Raw genomic sequence first — 23,284 nt, 5'->3', positions numbered from 1 at the left:
GGCAGCTGCTGTGTGGGGATCTTTAAAAATATTTTTAGTTCATACAAGTAACAGAATTTTCATCCATATTTTACAATGAAAAATTTAGGTTCAGAGATCAGATAATTTGCCCAAGATCACACAGCCAGCATGGGGCTGAGCCTAGGATTTGCTCTCCGTCTGTCTAATGCCAAGCCCTCCTCTTGCCATGATGTCAAACCCACATCTTAGTTGACAAATATTCCTGCTGGGCCTCCACTGTGTGCACTCATGCTACAAAGAACTACAAAAGGAATAGAAGACATTGCCTTTGCCCTCCAGGCAGTTAACATCTAAGAGGTATTCTGAAGATTCAGATGCCCAATCCATGAGAAGAAATGTGGTATACACAGAGGAAAGAGCAGTAGTCTAGGGAGAGGGAGATGACTCACTCTTGGCTTCACTATATAGTAGCTATATAACCTTGGGTAAATAATAATTGCTAGTATTTCCTCATCTACAGAGATCTTGTAATATAATATCTGCCTTAATTATCTTACAGAATTAGTTTAACGATCCAATTAGATAATATAAGAGCCTTATTAGCTATAAAATGTTTCACAAATATGAAATGCTAGTACTGCTATTCACGTGTCCATCGTCAGGTCATTACAGAACTTTGGGTAAGTATCTGAATTCAGCAATAAAAAGATTAGCAGACTCACTTTTGTTTCCCAGGCCTTTTGTTTGGCTTTGTTCTGGCTGGTTAAGAGAGTTTGTGCTCTTAGAGTGAGGATTATTAACCAACTGGTTCTGGCTCTTGATCCCTGCACTGCCCAAGCACTCCAGCTAGCTGTCTGCTGAAGATAGGGTCTGTGACCAAACCACTTTCCCCCGCTACAACTGTGACCCCAAGACTATGCAGGCAGCACGCTTACTGCTAGCCCAAAGGTAAGATAGTCCTTTTTCCATTTCCTTCCTCCTTTATTTCCTTTTCTACCTTCTTCATCAGCCATCCTATACAATTAGAACTTTGGGGTGTCTAGCTCACCCCCAAACCCAAAGCTGTACCTCAAATTACAAATTCTTTCTCTCTGTCAACTGTATGAGAAGACCCATTTCCTGAGGGAGGCTGGAGGAACTAGGTTCAGAAAGAAACCAGGTGATTAAGACCTTCTCTGAGGAGGTGGAGAATTTGCAAAACAAAATACATCCCAGAGCTGGCTGGGAAGAGTTTCTTGAACTAGGCTGTACAAACCACAAGCATTTAAAATAAATAAGCTAAATCAATTCTCTGTATTCAAGACAGTATTAGAACACAATTTCCTATCAATTTTCCCATTGTAAATTAATCAATGTTTAGAATATTCTCTTTCTGTGAGAATTATTACTCCCAATTCCAAATAGCCAACTGACAAACTGTGGATGGCTTACTACGCTTCAAATACATTTGACTGAAAAAGACTTACTGAAATTCTTTAGATAATCTTCATTTTATTTTCTGTAATTTTAAGCCAACCACTTTGATAATGCATAAGTTGAGCTCAATGAAGCAAAAGCAAACCTTACTGCAACTGAAATGTCACGGAAGCAACTTACACACAACTTGACCAACATCCCAGGCTTTAAATGCGTACCCAACACAACTACTTCTACCTATATCTTTCTCTCTCTCTTACTCTCTCTCTTCCCCCCGCCCTCCCCCCCGAACTTCTTTGTCTCTGTCTTTACAGGAAGTTAATAGTATTCTCTCCTTCCTACAATTTGTTTTCCGGATGTGACATTGTAGTTTTGTTTTCAGATGAGTAATAGTAATTCAAAATGCTCACTGGATCAAGAAAAATACCAGAAGTAAAACTCTTCATTAGATCTTTAGAGATTATTAATGTACTCTCATAGGAATAGTTATATATTTTATATTCTAAGTCACAATTTTATTTCTGATGACCAGTAGAGTTTGGGTTTCATTTTGATTCCCTATATCCCCCCCACAAATGCTTTAGAAATGCCATGTAATATTTTACTCCACTGTTTCCAAAAGCATGGTCTTCATACCACCTTATTTAAATCATGTACGATATTTTCTAAAAATGCAGACTCCTAACCCCAACCCCTCTCCAGACTACTGAGTCAGAGTAATTCATGTCAGACCTGCAAATAAGCATTTTAACAGCTTTCCCCAAATAATTCTTATAACCAGCAAAATTATCTCAAACGAATGTTTCACTTACTTATACATTTATACATCCGCAACAGCTTCATCTAAAACATTTTATAAACTTACCACGTGCAAACATATTACATCTCTATTTGAATAAATGTTTCTATCTTCTAGCAGTAAAGACAATTTCCTCAACTAATAATGTACTTAGCTTGGTGTGTCCTACTTTACCTAGGTACTTGCCAGAGGAGCATTCAACTGCCACATTCAAAAACACTCTAAACTTACTTTAACTTTTACCACCACTTACTGAAATTTAAATTAAGAACTAGTCAAAATGACTAAACGTTTTGTTGAAAATGGGATTAAAAGCCACAAATATCAGTATAGCTCTTTATTTACAGAAATAGAGTCTACAAATATACATATTAATAGTTTTTTTAACTCAAGTTGTCTTAAATTTATATCATCTATGTCATCGAACAGTATTTTTTTCCTCCAGTTGTATTTCATCATTCGCAATTAACATTTTCAAAAAACATCAAAAGAACACCTCACTCTCTGAGGAAGACCAGAATAGTTCATTAGCGATGCATATCCCAGCAGCCCCCATACCTGGCTGCATTAGGTCTTTTTGCACTTTCCGGTTTTTTTTAGGTCACACAAATCCTGTAAGTAATGTAATGAAACCACAGGCTTGTCTGTATTTTCTCTTACAGCCAAGCCCTGGCTCATAAATATTTCACTTATTGTTGTCTTAACTCTAAAAGAGATTTGCCTGTATTTTTCTTGCTTTATTTGAAACCTCTCTCTTCTGAAAGTGATTCTGATGATGACTTTGGTAAAGCAGTACATTCTTTTCAAAAGGGCTCTCATTCAAGATGATGGCAACCACCTAGGCCAGCAAACCAAAAATTTTTAATACTCAGAAATATAACATTCATATAATTCTGAACTAAAATATTTCTCAAGGAAATACAGTATCATGAGACAGAGGAATGTTCTCTATGCCTTAAAATGGTAAGAAAAGAGTTCACATAAGTACCTTTAGGTTACAGAAAACAAGGAGAATTCAAGATGAGGTCACAGGGAAATGTTAGGAGGAAAGGGTATTTTGAGTTAGGTGGGCATCAAAAATCACAAACTGCTTATTCAAAAAAAACAGTGAACAGTGGAAACAAAAAAGTATTAAAATTCCAAGAAAAAAAATAAAGAAATGATGTTGTTCAATACACAACTCTTTCATATGATAAAGCAACAAATGTTACCTCAAATCAGGCCTCCTGTCAAAAAGAGAGATGTGTATTCTGAAGGAAAAAAAAAAAAAAGATTCTGGCAGTCTACTAGCTACTGAGATTTGTGGACTTGCCCATAGCAAGGAAGAAAGAACATCAAGGAAAAGAACTATTCCTCATTCTTAGTCTTTTCATCCATCTTCTCATCTCCTCCAACTGAAACTATGTAATCTACAAAGTTTACACCAAAAATAAGAACAGAAGCACTCCCCAAGACAGACTCTGCAAGATTAGCTTTAGTTAACTTAAAAAATACAAATAAAGAAATGCCAGAACACATAAGCAGAAAAACCTAGCTACAGGGTCACCATAAGTAAATATAGTAGGAAATCCTCTTTACGCAAAGACACAGGAGCAAACCTAGTTAAACAGTCATCTGACTGATGGAGGGCACTGATGTGACCAGTTTTCAAATTTGCCACTCCAGCCAAAGACTTCACTCTACATCTAATCTGTAATCTAATCTACATCACTCTACATCTAACTGTATCCTCGCGTTTGGTCTGCCCATATCCTCACTTACCAGTGTATAGAAAAGGTTCTGGTTGTGCCAAAGCTTTGTCTCAAACTAAAGTTGCCTCTACTAGTTGTGATTCTTCATGATTCATGACTCTTCTACCTGTCTCGGAACCTTCCTGACATCTTTGTTTTGCCCTGACCTCTGAAAAATGTGAAAGACATTCTTGGTTCACTACCTAGACCCTTTGATGACTTGGCTGGTCACTGTACTTTATTATCTAGATTTATACTGTGATACTAATAATGACAATATTGAGCACCTAATAAATTACTGACATACAAATAATTTCTTCTCTCTGAAGGCTTAAAAAGCAATGAGGAAAATTACTACTTTGACCTTAATAGCAATGAAAAGGGAAGAACTATCATGAAAGATTTTGTCACAGAACTCTTAGAAGTCCATGTCAATTTTAAGGTCATAATTCCAAGCCAGTGAATAAATGTGGCATGGACTTTTGTAACGGAAGTAAAAACGATAAGTCTATATTTATATGAATAACTGTGTGTGTGTATGTGTCTGTGTGTGTAGCAAAATATAGTCGATAGGCTAAATGTGACTCAGAACCTGATTTTGGATAGTCTGTTAGGTAAGAATGGTTTTTTACAGTTTCAAATGGTTGAATAAAAATCAAAAGAATATTTTGTGAAATATGAAAATGATATGAAATATGAAACATGAAAATGCAAACTTTAGTGTATATAAACAAACCTTACTGTCACACAGCCACATTCTTATTGTTCATAACAATATTGCTCAATATTGTTCATAACAATATTGTTCAATATTGTTCATATTGTTCATTGTATACTACAATGGGAGAGTTGAACGACTGCGGCAGAGACCTATGGCCCACTGAACTTATATTTACTCTCTAGTCTTTTACAGAAAAAATTTGCCAGCTCCTAATATATATGACAGCTTGGCAAATAAGAAACGGCTTGGGATAAATATCTACTGAAATTATGAATTACTGAAAGTGCACTTATGGCCCTACAGTCAGCCTGAGAAGGCACTAAAAAGAGGGAAAAAAATTAGAAAATAGCTAAAAAATCAGAGTTACACAGGCATTATTTGACCTCATAAGTAATATTACCATAGCAAGGAACAGTCCAGAAACATGACTCAAAGCTTTAATAAATACTTGAAATGGGCTGAAGCAACCCCCTCCAAACCCTCAAAAAATCTAAGAACACTTCATGATCTTATTTAGATACTGGAAAAAATGTTAAAGAAGACATGAGCCTACTGTCTGATGACAGTGGTATACTATCATATAACTGAGATGAATCTTAGGTGGTTTTTACATTCTCCACCAAAAAGGAATGTGTTGAAACCTAAAATGGAAAATCAAATATGATTAATAAAGAATCAAAGTTCAGGAATTAATAAGAGAACAATGAGTCACTGTAAATAAGTTCATATATACATGACCAACGGATTACAATCTCAGGGTATTAAAAAGTAAATGTTATAACAGAATGATAGCTGATAACCTTGAAAGAGTTACAAATAACAGGAGAGAGGACATAGCACCTAAGAGGGGCAAATACTGTTTTATTTTTTTAAGGTAAAAGGATTCTAGAAAATGAAGATCAGTGATCTTGACATTATTCCCCAACAAAACTAGAACAGGTTACTAAACAGATGGTTTGTGAGCACTTAAATTTTTTTAAAAAAAACCTGCCATGGATTTGTTAAAAATAAGCCATGCCAAACCTTGTTTCCTTTTCTGACACGCTACTGTATGAGTGAATCAAAGAAATGCATTAGCTGTATAATAGCTGGACCAAGAAAAATATAGAGAAAAGTCTCTCATGGCCAACTTGGGGTAAGTCCACTTACTATTTGTGTAACTTTGGGGAAATTTCTTAATATCTGGGATAAGAGGCAAATTTCATGGGTCTCTGAAGTGTCTGCATGTTTTGTGAGCAAAGGCACTGGCAGTTTTTGTGCTGGACTGTCTTTCCACAAATGTTTGTATAGCAAATAGCCTTTGAAGACAGAAATAGTATCTCCCTATGGAACAAAAGAAAAGTTTACTTACAGCCCATTATAAAAGATCTGGGTTCCTAAACTTGGCATTCCTCATGGGTGATACAACTCACCAAGTGTGCAGCATGAATCTGAGCCACTCTACAGAACTCCTGTGGGACGGAGTGGGGCAGGGGGACAAAGAACCAAAACAAAAAACAAAAAACTCACACTGCTGACTGTACCAGAGGTAATAAAGCTCTGTCTCTGACCCCAAAGTTGTGTGTCTTCCACAAGCATCTATAAAGCACTGGCTGGCTAATTTGTTAACCTGCAAATAGAATAAAATTTCATATCCTCCACAACTCAGCTTTCCCATTTGTAAAATGGGAAAATAACAGTACCTCCTTATAGAAGTATCATGAAGATTAAATGAATTAATGCATACAAACTGATTAGAGAATGCTTATTGAAACTAACTGCTCAAAGAATGCTAGCCATTATTATGATTAATTTCAAATGTATATAGGTGGGTAAATAATCACATCCGAAGGATCAATGACAAGTGAAAGACTCCACATTCACTAACTTTAGTAAAGGTTCCATTCTTAACCCTGTTCTGATCAATATTTTTATAATAATTGAATAGAGCTATAAAATGTATTAATCAAGATTATGAATGACACAATTACTAACAAATATAATAGAATCAGGAATTTTTTTTTAGAGCCTGACATGTTGAATAACTGAACTATAAAAGAAGAATTTAAAGGGTGCCTGGGTGGCTCAGTCCGTTGAGCGTCCAACTCTTGATTTCCACTCAGGTCATGATTCTAGGGTCATAGAATCGAGCCCCGCATCAGGCTCCGTGTGCAGCCTGCTTAAGATTCCCTCTCTCTCTCTCTCTCTCTCTCTCTCTCTCTCTCCCCCACCCCCCGCCCTTCTCCCCTACTTGTGCTCTTCCTCTCTCCAAAAGAAAGAAAGAAAGAAACAAAGAAACAAAGAAAGAAACAAAGAAACAAAGAAAGAAACAAAGAATTTAAAAGACATATAAATCCTATTTTTAAAATAAACTCTTCAAATTGTATATTCATGCAACTTATCTAAAATTAATTAAAAATTTAGTAACAATGTAACATGACTAAAAAAAAATGAATCGCTATTAGATTGGAGGAAAAAAATGGAGACAAATTTTCAATGTGTTCTATGTTGGTCAGGCAACACTCTTGGTTTGGCATTTAGCTCTGGGTACATTTTAAAGGAAAACTTTGGCAAACAGAAGCATACCCAGAGGAGAGTTATCAGAACTGTGAGGAATGAAATACATCCAAATATTATATAAGGTATAACAGAAGAAACTTGACTTCTTTAGCCTAAGAAAGGAAAGATTTATTAGAAATGAAAACTTTCAGACATCTACAAAGTTATCAACGTGAAATACTCTGTGTAAATCCAAAGGGTAGAGCTGGAAACAATGGCTAACTGATCACAATTCAACGTAAGGAAAAACTTTTTAACAATTAAAGTTTTTCAAATCTTGGATGTAAAGATAACAAACTTTTCATTCGTGGAAGTTTTTGAAAGCCACTTGCCAGGTTTATGGCCTTGGGGACTACCTCCTTCACATTCAGATGTCTTTTCACTGCTCACTTCTTGTCTGAAAAAAAGCCACTGCACAGGAAGCTACTCCAGGCTTCTTGTCTATTTTCACTCCTGTCTTTCACTCCCTGGTTTCTGTTCCATTTCAGCCCAGCTAGCCCCTTCAAACTGACAATTTGTTCTTAGCACCCAACCTGCCTCTCTGATTTACCTCTTTGATTGTTCCCTTTCCATACACTACAGTCCATTGGCAATTTGACAGAGGTTCCTGGAGAGTAAACCCTAGCCCCGTCTCCCATCTGACTTGGAAGGGAGAATGGAAAATGAATTTCATGATCTGAAAGGATCTTTTTATTTCTAGGATTCTTAGATTCTTCTTACTTCTTTTGCCATTTGCAGAAATTGGTGGATGATTAGTAACTGAGGAATAAACAAGTGAATGAATAAATGACAAAACATTATGAAACAACTGATGACAAACTTCTTTCTTCTTTAAGAACTAGCTACCTGAATGGATCTTAGATCTTCCAATCAAACAGATGACAAGGAGTGAAAAGACATGACCAGTGAACTCCTGTGGAAACAAGGAAAGCAAGTTTGAAAGCAAGAGAGACTGGGGGTGGGAGCAGGAATGAGGGAAGAGAACTATGGTAAAGACCCCAAAATTAATTTTTAGAAATGACCTCCCAGTGAAGTCTCTTACTTATAAGCCATGCCAACTTATAAGGCAAAATAAAATCTGAGGCTATATAAAAATGTAATTAAAAAAATAAATAAAAATATATTTGAATGAAAAATGAGAGAATTCTAAACTCAGAAAAAATTATGACAGGAACAAGCAACTGCATTATTGCAAAGGCAAACAAGATACACCACAACAATATAAATGAATCTCATATGCATTATTCATATGATATAATGGTCTATACCAATGATACCTTGGTCTATATGCAAGACCAAGGTATTATATGTGCATATATGCATTATGCATACAATTAAAGTGAAAGAAGCCTAACTCAAAGGCTACACACTGTATGATTCTATTTATAAGATAGACTTGAATGTGGTATATGTATACAATGTAATATTATTCAGCCATAGGAGAGGAGGGTATCTTGCCACTTGTGACAGCATGGGTGGACCCTGAGCACATTATGCTAAGTGAGATAAGTCAAAGACAAGTACTGATTCTTACATACAATCTGAAAAAGTCACACTTATAAAACACCAACTAAAATGGTGGTTACTCTGGGATGGGGTGTTAGGGATTAAGATTAATGTCACTTAAGGGTACAAACTTGCAACTTGCTTATAAACAAGTCATAGAGATCTAATGTATATGGGATATAGACAGCAATGTGGCACTACAGTTATGTAATGTGATAAATGTCACTACAATGGCAATCATGTTATGATATATAAACATATCAAAGTAACACACTAGACACCATAAATTTATACAGTGTAAAATTTGCCTTAAAAAAAAAAAAAAGCAGACTTGAGAGAACAAAACTATAGGGACAGAAAACAGATCAATGGTTACCAGGGCCTGGAAGATGAGGAAAAAAGGGTGACAAAAAACCATATGGAAAAATTTTGTAACATGATTTTGTTAAAATATACAGAACTTTACACTAAAAAGGGGTTAATTTTGCCATACGTAAATTATCTTTAACTAAAAATAGAAACTAAAGAGCTTAAAATAATTTTATAAAGATAATTAAAATAGTGTGTCATTAATAAGACACAATAAAAGGAGAAAAAATTACCAGAATCATTTCTACAGTATGATAACCAATATCTTATTATTTTTTAAAATTTTATTTCATTAATTTGAGAAAGAGAGAGAGAGAGAGAGAGAGAGCACACGAGTGGGGGAAGGGCAGAGAGAGAGAAGGAGAGAGAGAATCCCGAGCAGGCTCTGCACTATCAGCACAGAACCCAATGCGGGGCTCAAACCCACCAACAATGAGATCGTGACCTGAGCCGAAATCAAGAGTTGGACATTCAGCCAACTGAGCCATGCAGGTGTCCCACCAATACTTTATTTTTACAGTGAAATGTCAAATGTATAGCCAAATAGGTTTTTAAAAACAATCAAATACATTTTTACTTCCAATGAAGAGTTCACATGTAAAAGTAAAATTATTCATCCACATTCCATCTCTTAAATATACTCTCATAAGAAACATAATCCTAGAAATAAGAAAATAAACATTAAATATTTTTGTTAGTTATGTATTCATAGCTTGTTACCATATATTCTCTTTCATTGTACATCTGCACTTAAAATTTGATCTTATATAGTCAGAAAAACAAGTTGTCTCTCAAAATAAAAACAAAACTTGTAACAACAATGTTCCTTTTAATACAGAAATATGAGTAAGCATGTACTTAGTCATATTTTAGAATCTGGCACTGTTGCAGCCTAGTGGAAACAACATATTTTCACGATACAATCAGAAGGATACCAAAGAGAATAGATTTGTAAAATCAAATACCAATAGACATAACAAATGACATTGCCTTTCTTCTGTTTGTGGAACGGTAGGAGCAACAGACATGTAGGGCGTGGGATAGTTTGACATTCTTAAAAATTACAAAACAGCAAAGAATTAGAACTTGACTTAAAAGCATACTTTTCCAGAAAGAAAGAAATATTACAAATTGATCAAAATTATAGATTTAAAATTATGGTATGTGGGACAACACAAAGTCAAGCCGTCCAATGAATTATATTTTTAGTTACAGGAATATGCATTCTCAGTAACATATGACAAGGTAGAATTGAAATGGGAACGTCTGCAAGCTTACATCACAGCTAAAACCTACCACAATTTATAATCCTTTACATTCAGAGAAGAATGCTTTGTTGCTGTTCTCCTTGTTCGTCTGCATAAAGACAAACCTTGATCGCCACAAGAAAAGCAGCCCGAATAAAGAAAGGGACCACACTTTGCATTGGATGGCACACTCCACGGGGTGTGTATAGTTGATATGATGTATGTGCTGCACAACTGGGGGATGGGGCAGCAAAGCAATAGAGGAATGATCTAGATGAGGCTCTAAAAACTTTTTAGCAGTGCCCAGGAGAAGAAGAAAGACGCCTCAAGAGATTTGGGGCAAAACTTCCTATGTGGCACACTGTATAAAACCGTGTCACTCCCTTTAAGCCAAACTACAGCAAAGACATGTAGTATTCCTACAGCTGGGAGTTGTGTTTCCTTTAATGCCGCACAATGCATAGGCTGGACCATGTGGCAGCCCGACATTTTATGTGGGTTCTAAAAATGTATGTCTGTGTGTGTGAAGTCCATCAAAAAGGGGAGCTCTAATTTTAAAAGACAAAGTTTATCAAACAGCTTATCCAACTCCACATCTTATTTCTGGACTGGTGACACTTCGAGCTAAATATATGAATGAGCACAGGACCAGACAAAATTGTGAAGAAATTAATATTGGGGAAAGTTAATGACGCACCTCAGGGGAGAGAACGCCAGGTGGTTATTTATTCTTCTTAACCCAAACATGATCACCCTCACATGCACTCTGCCTTCTCTGCTGTGTGAGCTTTCTGGTTAAACAAGAGGAGGCTCCATTCCCGACGGAGATGGGGGGAAGCAGTGTGAAAATGCCCAATGCGCTACAATAGTAGAAAAAAATTACTCTTAAATTTTAACTGAGCCCCCCTGAGCTTCATAAGCAAAGTTACGTGTGGTAATTGTTGTTAGTTTTAATTAGTTTTAATTGTTTTTATTTTAGGAAGTGGTCGTTTTCTTCCATTCATTCTTATGTGTGTGTTTATGGTAGTAAAGACAAAACATGTTCATGGCTTCAAATTTGATTCTACATATTTCAAAAAAGATTTGAGTTGAAAGTAACCTAAAAACTAATTCATGCTCCTTTTCATTTTGGAGGAACTAACCCACCCACCATCACACAACAGTTACAGACAGACCAAGTACCAGAATGCAGGTCTCCTGGCACTTACCATGGAACTCTGCATAGTAAACCAAGCAGCTATTTTACTAGCTGTGGTAATAATTATACTTTCCAGAAGGATCTATCTTCATTCGCATTCTAAAATGCATTATTACTAAAGAAGTACTTTAATACAAAATGTCCTTCTCAAGACAAGGAAAGGATTGGAACTTGGAGTAGCCAAATGGCAGCATGGAGGGCACTGGGTGTCTAAGGAGCAGGAGAAGAGGAGGAGAAGTTAGTAATTTTTTTTAAAGGGGAAACTGGGGTAATCATGTAACAAAAGCCCACTTTGCCTAGCTTCACAGTTTTCCGAGGGCTACATATTCACTGATGGTATAATAAAATATCAGAATGATGTAGAAAGGTTTCATAATTCAGTCTGGAGGAAGGAAGAGAGAAAAAGAAAAATGAGAAGAGGCAAAGAGGACCTCCTCCTTTAACATCAATAGAAAAGATGATAAATGCCTTTCTCTATTCTCAAGGTATTTCAAATAAAATTGCTGAATGAGTTACTGCATATTCCAAACATGGACATAATATGTGGGAAGGAGATCTATAGAGCATTAGGTTTGGAAGAAAAAAATCAATGGGGATTATGGAGTATACTTGTGAGGAGCATTGGGGGCTGAATGGAAGTATTGACTACAGTGATACAGTACACCTGAAACTACTACTATACTGTATGTTAACTAAGTGGAATTTAAATAAAAACTTAAAAAGCAAAAGAATCTGTGAATCTGTATGATGTTTTATGGAGAGCTGTATCACTTATTCATACCTTAGTTATAGATGTCCAAAAGCAATTCGGGCAAGCTCAAAAGTGAGATTTTAACTATGGAGAGATGGACCTTCCAAAACTCATAAGTACTCAATCTGCTCTGTTTAAGTGTAGATACTGAAAGAATGAGGCAAAAGAGAAGTTGTAAACTTATGGTGTGTGTGCCAACACAGAGAGGAAAGCCATCTAAATCTAAAGGTTTTCAGAAGAGACCTTGGCTTAACCCATTTCCTCCTATTCTTCCCCACAGACAATCTCAGAAATACTTGGTATGCCAATGTTGTGTCCATAACGTAGCCATTAGAAATACCTATAGACATTATTTATATTATTCATATTAAGATGTGGTTATGAAATATATGATGAAACGTCATTTGGACTGTCCTAAGTATTATCACATGGAAGCACTCAACTATTGAGCATTTGTTGTTGCCCAGAAAGAAAAACATCCATTCACACGTTTCGAAAGCTAAGTATACTATTGTTTCTCAGATCAGAATAAAATAAAGATAGAAAATATTGAACTTGAAGTGTATCCACCTGAGAGGGGAGCCATGTCTTGGTCAATACAGTAGTGAACATGGTTTACCAAATGTGACATGGTATAAAATAAGTGAAAAGGAAAAAGGAAGGTGAAAAGTAATTGCAGCTACACAAAAAGTGAGTTAATGATATAGACAGAAGTAATTTCTTGGCCCTCTGACAACTCATCCATTCTTTCATTCAATATTTAGTTTTATAGCTGCTACCCAGTGCCAAGCACTGTTCTACACATTGGATTAGAACGGTGAACGCACAAAATCCTTGGCTCCCTGCAATACACTTTCTCATCAGGAAAACGTGATAAATAAACAACTTTTTAAAATGTCAGCTGATGATGGTGCTGTGGGGAAAATTAATGTTGGGTAAAGGTGACAACGCATGACCAATGAGTATTTGTTATTTTATATATGACAGTCAGAGAAGGCTTCTCTAAAAAGGGTATGTTTGAGCAGAGACATGAAATTCATGAAGATATCTGAGTGTAGAGCATTTCAGACAGAGAACACAGAAAAAAATCTGTGGTGGGAATCAGCTTATCCTGTTTTGAGAAATATCAAGGAAGCCAGTATGTCTAGAGTTGACTGAATAAGAGGAAAATGTTAGGAAAGAATGTCAGATAGGTAACAGGGGTCAAATAACATGGACTTATGTAAGGTCTTTGTCTTTTATTCTCAGGGACATAAGCTATTGGACGGTTTATAGAAAAGAGTGACATAATCACATATTTTTAAAAGATCACTCTGCTGTGTGGAGAACGGACTGTGTTGCCTAGAGAGAGAAGAAGGGAGATAAATAAATAGCTACTGCCAACAACTCAGGTAGGAGATGATGGTCTACCTGATCAGATTGGTACCAGTGGTGGTACTAACTAGATGTATAAAACGAGCTTGGGGGATGAGGGGAGGCACTTACCTAAACTAAAGGCAGACTCAGAAAGGGGCGGGGGGGGGGGGACGACAAAAAAGGAAGTGAAGAGTTAGCTACAGGCATACAGATATAGATCAACTAAATCCTGGAACATAACTTTGGGTGAAGTAATGGTGAGGAATAGTCCTTAAAGATGTTGGGGATCTTTTTTTTTTAAATGAGATGATTTTATGACAGTCTACATATGCTAAGATGTTAAGCTATTTGGATTAGTGTACTATAAGTTTCTCCTCGCTATCTGCCAGTGAGAAATTTTATAAATGCTTTCTCTGAAATATGTCTACTGCTGATTTTTTTTCTTACCCCCTAAAATTCACTTTAAGAAAGTTTGTTTTTTCTTAAATTGAGATAAAGTTGTAAAATGATGGCTGTAGCTGTGTATGTCTACCAAAATGATACAAAACTAAAATAATACAAAAAACTTTGACAGAAAATGCCATTATAAAAGTTAAGAAAGAAATGAATACCAGAAAAACTTTACACTATTTCTAGTAGTATGCTTTATTTGAGGAACTCAAAGTAAATTTCCTTAACTTCCTTTAAAAAAAAAAAGTGTAACATTCTCATGGCATAAATCTTTTAGGCTTATGTTAGATAGATCTTTAAAAAGAAACACTAAAAACTTAAATAAATTTTAAATCAACATTATCCTCCACATAGTATATTTTAAGCCTTCCAAGATAGAAATCAAGAGAAATTAAGCAACATTAATAAACTAAAACTGCTGAGAGCTTTTAAACCCCTGGGGATTCATTTGCTTCACAGCCATATACTTTTACAACATTTAAATTTTATTTGCCTTTGCTAATAAAAATAATTTGCCATAGAGACAGGAATGAAGACATATTTATCAATATAATGGGAAGGTATATTCTAGAAGTCCTTGGTGGATTGAAGGAAGAGGGAGGTATACAACTGAATGGGGAACAGACTTATATTGGTAGAGTACAGGTCCAAGAACACATATTTCAAATATCAAGGAATTTAAAAGGCTAAACCTGGCCCTTCATAGATAATTTACAGAGAAAATGCATTTTAAATAAAATTGTAGATAAAATTATATAAGCAAGTGTAATTTAGAATTTCAGTTGTTCATAGAAAGCAAGTTGACAGGTGAAGAAATACAGTAAGAAGTAAGCAAAGTTAACAATTACAAAATGAAAAAGTATTAGGGTTCAAAGTGAAACAGGGGTGATACCATTATAGGTCATTTTTGAGCTATGATACTCTTAATTTAGCTGCCTGGCAAAAACCTGTATAGATAAACACAAATTCCTAGTCACTCCAATTACAAAGTTAACATTATTCTCCTAAGAATTAGGCCAATTCTTAACAATGCCGCATTTGAGAAAACCCCGAACTGCTGAAGCATCTATTTAGAGAAAAAACAGTTTTAGTAAATACTGAAAATAAGTCACCACATATATATAGGTTTACTTTTCACTTTAATATGAATAGTGTTGGAACATTATGAATCTAAATCTTCTTTAAGGACCTCCCCCCAATATCTCAATGTTCTAACACTAACCTCTTAATTAGTCACAATATTTCTTTATATTTCACCAACGTTATTCCCTTTTTTGTTTTGTCTAGAAATTTGGGGGTGGGGGATGGATCAATACACTGAGCAGAGCAAAAGAATATATATAAAAATACATCAGAGGTAATGACAAGACAAAAGTAAATCAGCAAGTGGAAGTAAATGCCCATTTATTTTAATACATAAGAATACCTACAAGGAAAGAATATTCTACAGGAAAAAAATATTCTACCATATGAGTATTTATGTAATTCAATAGTAATGAATTTTCACATAAACAATGTGGGACTTAAAAAAAAAGTAATGGTACTTTTAGACAACTCCCCAAACTATACTTAGTTAGGGCACTGAAAAACACAGTAATGGGGTCCACCTGGAAGTTCTGAAAAACAAATGAAGATGCTAAATTTCTGGAACAACTCCATAGAAAAATCAATGAAAATGACTCAAGCCACATGGGGGAAAAAAACAAGACCTAAGAACTTAAAGTACTTTATACAGACTATGGAAGTTATAGGACTGGAAACCAAGTATATTAAGAAATACACAGTTGGATCTAGGAAAATATTTATGTCATCTAAAGAAAAAATAGAACTAAACTATGGCATATAACATTTGAATTAGGCACTAGATTATCTGTGGATCGTAAATACTGGAGTATGTTTAAGGCAAGTTGTAAGCACCTGTATTGCTTTTGCAGACCCTTAAGAAAATAAGCAGTTATCATTTTGGGTTGGGTCTGATCAAGTTTGTTAGAACTCCACGAATTAGGGGGTACATAAGTAAGGTTACTTTGAAAAGTCTATGTAAACCTTAAGCTCTCACTGGGCCTAATTTAAGAAACAGGCTTTCTTTATTTAAAGGGCAGTGTGAATCTGGGCACTGGTTAGAACATTTTGGATCCATTCATTTATCACTAAGAGTACTTCCATCTACCACAAAGTTAAAGGGGAAAAAAAAAAAAAAAAACAGTGTGAGTGTGCCAAGAATTAGTATTCAGTAATTGCAATGAAATTGTTATTATTTCTGAATTCAGTGGTGGTTTGCAATTTTGTCTAGCAACAATGATGTCAAGAGAACTTCTCAGTGACATTCTCTTACAAGTCAATGGCTTCTTTCTGATTTAATTTAGAGAGGTAGAAAATACGTGACCACTTCCATCATTCAGTTTTCTATCAGTATTACAACTAATAGCTGATCTAACATGAGACTATCAACACAGAAATAGACAAGGGTGATGAGGCACAGCCAGCTATAAATCCTTAAAAATATCACAAATAATATGCCCTTTATGTAATTGAGCTCCGTATCCCTCACATTTTCTCTTGAAATAAAAATGTCTGGTAAATTTGTCTGGCTATGTTCATTATACTGTTATGTGCCCTATGAGTCTCAGTCAAACCATGAAGATATTTTCACATATTTAAATATACTTTCATAAAGTATAATTCTAATAGCTCTACAAAGAGAATTGGTTTGTGTTTTTAAATTTTTGCTTGTACAAAAGGAACAGAACTTCTCATTACAAGTTATCTGTAAATTTAATGTTCACCTTTTTCCCTATTTTTACAGTGTTCCACATACAACAATTTCCCCCTATTTAGGTTTCTAGAATATTACAAGGATTTATTTTATTTTATTTGTAAAAGCAAAACCACTGTACTATCACCAGTGCAAATAAATAAAACTTCAATGACAGTTTACTTAGATACAACCATTAATAAATCTAGTCATGTCATAATGTGATTAAAGGTCTCTTTCCACTCCAGAGTATGAACTCTATGAAAACAATATTCAATTCTAAAATGTCCATCACTCTAAATCTCAAAATGTAAGTTGAGGAATTTTGAAAAACAGTTAAGAATAGTTCATAATTGTTATTTGTATATAATTTCTTTTGATTATTCTATATCCACTGTAGTGCAATTGTAACATTTTAGTTATCTGTATATAAAAAGAAAGCATGTACTGCACTCCTTAAATTGAATTATAAAGAAAATACTCTTAAAAATTCTTGCATTCTTGTACTGAAACGTGAACTTTTGGATGATCTTTTAAAATGGAGTGTCCTCCCTCACTTACCTACAGTGATGTATCATCAGGTTTCCAGTCTCCTCTTTAAAAGTTAGTAACTCAATCACAATTAAACACTTATTCCACTCAGTTTTGGGTAACAATGAAATAGTTGGGTTCTTAAGGAAGTACTGAATTGAACAAGGACTGAACCTGGGTCTCCTTAAGTAACAAAACTGGGAGGATGGGAGAGGGGAAGGAAAGAAGGAAAGAAAAAATGACTTTTAAAAAGCTTCTAAACTAAAATGAAATCTTAGGACCCTAATGATCATCATATACATAACTTTATACCCACTTTATTAATGGTATACACAAATAAATCCAAACTGTAAATTAACAGTATTAAACAAACACTACATTTTAAAATTCCAGTACACCGAGAATATACTTATCCATAACTCATAGTGACAGAAAAGATAAACAGGCCCCTTGACAACATAAAACATTTCCCAAGGTACCGCACGATGCAAGACTGAAGAGGAGAATATCTAAAAGCTCATCTTGGCTTCAGTGTTGACCTGTGACATAGACTTGCTATTAAACACACCCCTCCTGTCTCCGCGGCTGCCTAACCAAACTATTTGAGTTAGGAGAGCATGCAAAGAGGTGCCTTCCAGGCAAACTTTTGTTTTCTAAAAGTTAATCTCTCCAAATACTTCCAGTTGGAAAACGTCCACTTCAGCTACTTGCCACCAGGGCGTCACTTTCTCCCCTCGGCTTACCTGCTACTACTTAATTATTCTTCCAAATAGACTCTGGGCATGTTGCGGAGGTAGCTCTTTAAGCACTTCTGAATCCATGATGACTATATATGTACACATCTTACACACTCCCACAGGTCTCTCACACCCTTTTTCCCTCCGGCCAGTTCTCAGCACTCACCCAGGCCACGTCCGGAATGCCAGCCCACCTGGGAGCAAACAGTACTCGAGGAATAATCCTCAAGACCAAGAAACTGACTGGACTGCAACATGTGGTGAGAGAAAATGGGGGGGTGGGGGTGGGGGGGGAATAAGCATTACAGATAGCAGCTGTCCATTAAGTGGTTTAAATCTGTTGGTTAAAAAGCCGAATAAACAAATACACAGATGGGGTCTCGTTCCTTGGGGATTCCGGAGTCTGAGGAGCCAGTGTCCAGTTCGGCCTCCCTGGAGTCGTCCCTATGCAAAACTTGCACCGGTTGCGCTCTCAAAAGCCCCAGGCTCGCACGTGTCTTTACCCTCTGGTCCCTCCTAATCGGTGTCACCCCACGCGCCAGGTGCCCTGAGAGACTTACCTAACAGATCTCAGAGTCTGAGGATAGTAGGGCAACTTCTCCTCCCTGCTCTAGACGGGCCCAAACGCCCTCAACAAGCGAGGGTCCACAACGACGCTCGCCCAGAGGTCGGGGTGTCGGGGCGCGTCCTGGCCTGCAGGGCGGGGAGACGCGCGCGGGAGGCACGCGGGCGGCGCGCCCGGCCACCCAGTGGGTCCTGCCGTGCAGCCGCCGCCGCACGTGAGCCGCGGCGAGCGCGAAGGGCCGTCGGGACACGAGCTCTGCCCGGGTTAAAGCCAACCCCCAGCTACCGACTGCCCTCCGCTCGCCAGGGGCCTCCACCGACTTACAGGTAAAAACCAAGCGAGAAGCCCTCCCTTTCTCCGCAAGGTGCCCGCGCCCCTCCCACATTCCCTCCCTAAAGAACCGGGAGGCGCGAGTTCACCCTAAACCTACGCCCAGAGTGAGGAGACCTTTCCAAGCAGAGTAAAAGTAAGACTAGGACAGATCCCGGGTGAAGCGGGTCGTGCTGTGGACAGGGGAAAGAGCGTGATGGGGGCAGCAGTCAAGATGCACCATTATCCCGAAGCATCACTAGGGGCCAGGAGTTTCTTTACTGGAGAAACAGTTGTGTCCCCTCTCCGCCTCCAGTTCCCAGAAAAGTACTTCTTAAATGAACGCTGAAGCGCCTAACTTAGAGACGGACGAGCAGCATGCACTTGCCCAATTGAGTAAATAAAGGTCAGCAGTTGGATCAATAGTGTGCTTCCAACCGCCAGATGTTTTTACTGTTGTTTCTCCTCCCAGGGGGAAGGGGGGAAGGGAGGGGAAGGAAGAGACAACAAACAATAAAAATAAAAGAGTAAACAAACACACATCTGGTGTTTCGACACACATTTTCCTCCAGCCGCGGTCTCTCTGGACGAGGAAAAATTTTGCATATTCAAAACTAAAAATTAAACGTGAGCCAAAGGCAATCTCCCCTCTGTCGATTCTCCCTTCCCCCATCACAATGCAAAATGAAAAGGAACAACAAGTGGTGATGTTAGGTCCGGAAGGCGACCCCGACGCGGAGCCAAAATTTGACACATGTCACACCCGCCCCGCCGCACCAAGCGCAGCGGCTGGGGCTAAACTTTGCAGCCGCCGCCGCCGCCGCAGCCGCCGCCGCCGCCGCGGGAGGAGCGCGCGGTAGAGTAAAGTCGCAGCCCGGCCCGGCGTGGAGGTGGCTGGGACGGGGTGGGGTGCGGAGGTGCAGCGCGCCAGAGTGAGGGCGAAGAAACTTACCGCGACCTGGGACGCCTGGGCAGCGTCCCGGGAGGTGGCACCCGCGGCGCCGAGGCAGAAGCCCCCAAACAACACACCCACGAGCGAGTCCCGGCAGCTGCTGCCACGAGTGGGGGGCGCGCCCTGGGGGGGGCCGGAGGAAGCCGCAGCCAGCAGACGCGGCCGCCGCATAAATAACCGGGACGGGCGCTCGCGGGCGGGCTGCGGGTGGCGCGGGGCTCGAGCCGGGGCGCAGCGGCCGCCGCGGAGCTGCACGCGCCGGCGTGTCTCGCGCTTTCTCGGAGGCTCGCGCTGTCTCGCGCTGCCGCTCCCCCCACCCGGATCTGTGTGTGTGTCTGTATGTGTGTCTATGTGTGTGAGTGTGCGCTGGCGGGCGCGCGCACCCGGGCGCGCGCGCGTGTTGTTGGCAATGCAAACTGTACACACACTGCGCGCGGAGCCGCCTCTCCTCGGAGGGGCGGGGTGGGGGAAGGGACGCCTCGGAGGATTCTGAAGTACTGCCGGGCCACTTGTTTGTTTTGTTTCACTTTGCGTTGTTATTGTTGGTTGTTGTTGGTCCCCAAAGTGGTTTGGAACCAGCCGGTTAGAATGCCTGTCGCCCCCATCTACCTATCTCCCCCGGTCCCCCAACTTCTTTGAAGGAGGGGGAAACGCGGAGCAGAATATTGTTCGGCTTTGCAGTGGAGCCTCCTGGCTGACGTCAGGTCCACCTGCTATGTAAACAACTCGCTGGAGAACTTGTTTGTTCTGCGCCAGATCTTCCCCCACCCCCACCCTTCTCCCCACCTCCTGCTCCGCCTCCTCCCGCTCGGCCCAGACGGCGCGTCGAGGAAGGGGGTGGGGAGGGAGGAGAGAACAAAACCGTATGCTGTATTGGCAAAGCCGAGTTGTGTCTGCTGCTTCTTGGCAGTCCCCAAAGTACGTCCTCTCAGCAGACGGAGCTGCTGGCAAATGAAACAGGGGATTCCACGTGAAGTGCAGAAAGCCTCGAAGGGATCCAAAGCCCTCGGTGGCAGGGAGTTAAAAGTGCATGGTAGTGAGACAGGGAGACCCAAGCGTGCGTTAAAATGCTGATTGGCCTTTCTTTTCACGGTGTGCGCCTCCGCGGCCTGGGCTGGAGAGAGGCCGAGTGTCTTTCTCACTCTTCATTGTTGTCGTGGCTCCTGTCTCACTTGGGCCCAGGAGTTCTTGGGCTTCCTCGTGGTGGCTCCGTCCGGGTCACCGGCGTGGGGCTGGGCGGCGGGCCGGCCGGGGCGGAGCTTGAAAGGAAGGGGCCGCCGACCTGGGACTTTTAGGGTTTGAGGCTTTCGAGACGGGCCCTATCAGTGACTGAGGGTTGCCAAAGTACCCGGAATGAAAGGAAAGAAGAAACTGCCACAGCCCGCTCCGCGCGCACTTCAAAGCCAAGGCGCCGGCGCGGTGGATGCGCGGGCCCAGCCTCCACAGCACCCGGGTCCCAGCTCCCGTCCGTGGAGCACGACCCAGCCAGCTGGCCCTCGCGGGACCAAGGGGATGACGAGGGAGAGACCGAGGGAGGACCAGACAGGCCTGGATGGGACGCGGGACCCGACTGGGGGATTCCTCCGTGTAGTCTCTTCCCCAAGCCCGCTCCCGGCAGGCGGTTCCTCCCCTCCGTCTCCCGCCAGTCGCTCCGCTGCCCGCTGGCTGCGCGACCCTCCACCCGCCGCCTTCTCGGCGAGCTGCCGCCTGAGCCCCGCCGCTCAGCTGACAATCAGTGGCAAAGCGTGGCGTTCCGAAAGGCGCTGAAACTTTCTTCCAAATAGCTGCAGCCGAGAGGCCATTGCGAATTAGAGCCTGGCCCCCGGCTTCTTCCCGGCCAACTTTAACATCTCCGGTGGCAGAAAGGGGGGAGGGTGGCTGGGGAGACGGGCGAGCAGCACTAAACTTCTGCCTTTGAGTCTTTCTTTTCCTCAAAGAGCAGCGCGCCCTTTCTCTAAAGGGCAGACGCGAGCTCACACACACACTTGGCACCAACTCTTCCCTTCAGAACCCGCAGTTCTCCCGGGGAGGAAGCAGCCCTGGCACCCACATCTGTAAACACACCGTCAGCTTTTCTAGTGAAACCAATTAAGTCAATAAGCCAAGGGGCTGGTCGTGGGAAGACGGCCCCTGCCAGGAGCACGAGGAACGAGGCAGAGTTGAGCTTTGAATTGCGGTGCTTTCTGCGAGCTTTTAAACTCCAGGTAGTCCTTAAGTGCTCTGCTTATGAATTGTGTTCTCACTCTTTTTAAAACTGTCTTTTTCGAAATGCAGGCTGAATAGTGGACAAATAACCCAGATCTTTTTTCTTTTTTCTTTTTTTTTTTTTCTTCCCCAAGATGGGAGCAGGGAAAGAAGGAGAGAGCATTCTTTAAAATTAGGAAACGCCAGACCCAAATGGCCCTACCTCGCCCTTCTGAAAGATTGGGGATAATTTCATGTTAAGTAATCTGCGTCTGTGCTTCATTGGCAAACCTACATAAAAAGCGGATTCTATGAATTAACCTGAAACTATTTTGCAAAAGACAAGGAGCAAACGGTGTCGAAATCCTTGGAGAGCTGAGGATGTCTTTCCACAAGATTTGTGAAAAAAGGTAACAGAATAGTCAAGAGGTCTACAGAGTCCCACTTTCCCCCTTTCTTCTTCCTCCCCCGCAGACACCGACTCGATTTACTTCTCTGTCCAGGGGTCTGGAGGAAGTGAGTGGGAAAGGTTTATTAGAGAGGAGTCCGGGCCACTTGGAAGAGAAGTTCAAGTTCCCAACGAGGAGAAAGAGGGTTACGCTCCAAAGACTTGGAGAAGAGCGGGTTTAGTTAGCCTTTCTCTTTCCTGTACACAAAGACACGTTTTGGTGAAATTCGCCGCCTCTGACGTTTCTCTCCTGTGAATACAAATAGCCAGGAGCCAAGGGGTGCAAAAGGATATCTCAGTCCGAGGAGCACTTCTTTCTAAGTGGTCTGTGTCCCCTTGACACTCGTCTTTCTAAGCGGGGCTGAGCCCGCAGCCCCCGGATGCCCCCGCTTAACTTCGCCCCATTCTGTCCTCGCCTGCTGCCATTCCCCGGGCCACCAACCCTTCCCGCAGGGAAGGCGCCCAGGGAGTTGAGAAAGCAGGTCCTGCCAAGAGCCGCTGCCCCGGGCGGGCCCCTAGCCCGCAGCCAATGGGCTGGGCCCGGGTTCGAGAGGTGAAAGTTCAGGCCCAGGGCTAGTGGCTCGCTGCCCCTCTGCGCTCGCCTCTCTCCCAGCCCCCGCCCCCGGCCACAGTGCAGACACAGCCCGGCTACCAGGGGCTGCCACGGTGGCACGTAGTTTGTTGATGGGTGGTCATAAAATATATTTATTTGCAATTCCTTTAACTCGCCCACCACCCCCGCCCCAGCATGGCCCGGAACA

General features: G+C 40.4%; 1 protein-coding gene across 1 annotated transcript in view; it reads right to left on the bottom strand.

The window, feature by feature from the left end:
• The window catches only part of FOXP2 (forkhead box P2), a 566,168-nt gene extending 546,186 nt beyond the window's left edge, over positions 1 to 19,982 (bottom strand). Inside the window, exon 1 of the mRNA XM_049641717.1 lies at positions 19,892 to 19,982. The gene's annotated coding sequence lies outside the window, so the exon portion shown is untranslated. The remainder of the gene's footprint in view (positions 1 to 19,891) is intronic.
• Between the last annotated feature and the right edge of the window lie 3,302 nt (positions 19,983 to 23,284).

This window comes from Panthera uncia, chromosome A2, assembly GCF_023721935.1.
Source record: "Panthera uncia isolate 11264 chromosome A2, Puncia_PCG_1.0, whole genome shotgun sequence".
Lineage (NCBI taxonomy): Eukaryota > Metazoa > Chordata > Mammalia > Carnivora > Felidae > Panthera > Panthera uncia.
The sequence above is the reverse complement of the archived record's forward strand: the minus strand, read 5'-3'. Positions and strand labels throughout refer to the sequence as shown.